Raw genomic sequence first — 718 nt, forward strand, 5'->3', positions numbered from 1 at the left:
TCAGAAGATGCTTCTTTAGTACTATTGGATGCAGCTTGCAATCCATTCAGACTCCGAGAAATCATATTGACTTGCTGAGTCAATATTTTGTTCTGAGCCAATATGGCATTCAGAGTATCAATTTTAAGAACTCCCTTCTTCCGAGGCGTCCCATTGTTCACAGGACTCCTCTCAGAGGTGTACATGAACTGGTTATTTGCAACCATTTCAATGAGTTCTTGAGCTTCTGCAGGGGTTTTCAGATGAAGAGATCCTCCTGCAGAATGGTCCAATGACATTTTTGACAACTCAGACAGACCATCATAGAATATACATATGATGCTCCATTCTGGAAGCATGTCAGAAGGACACTTTTTGATCAATTGCTTATATCTTTCCCAAGCTTCATAGAGGGACTCACCTTCCTTCTGTCTGAAGGTTTGAATTTCCACTCTAAGCTTGCTCATCTTTTGAGGTGGAAAGAAATTGGCCAGGAAAGTACTGACCAACTTTTCCCAAGAGTTCAGGCTTTTCTTAGGTTGTGAATCCAACCATGTTCTAGCTCTGTCTCTTACAACAAAAGGGAAAAGCATAAGCCTGTAGACCTCGGGATCAACTCCATTGGTCTTGACAGTGTCACAGATTTGCAGGAATTCAACTAAAAATTGATGAGGATCTTCCATTAGAAGTCCATGAAACTTACAATTCTGCTGCATTAGAGAAACTAATTGAGGCTTAA

The 718-nt window shown here is 40.7% G+C and overlaps 1 non-coding gene across 1 annotated transcript; it reads left to right on the forward strand.

Annotated features, from left to right (window-relative positions):
- Positions 1-332: 332 nt before the first annotated feature.
- On the forward strand, positions 333-440 carry LOC148574431 (small nucleolar RNA R71). Its single transcript, XR_015906793.1, has one exon. It is a non-coding gene; the product is annotated as a small nucleolar RNA R71 (small nucleolar RNA).
- Positions 441-718: the final 278 nt, after the last annotated feature.

The sequence above is a fragment of the Arachis ipaensis genome, chromosome B2 (assembly GCF_059453495.1).
Source record: "Arachis ipaensis isolate K30076 ecotype BB chromosome B2, ASM5945349v1, whole genome shotgun sequence".
In the NCBI taxonomy this organism is placed as follows: domain Eukaryota; kingdom Viridiplantae; phylum Streptophyta; class Magnoliopsida; order Fabales; family Fabaceae; genus Arachis; species Arachis ipaensis.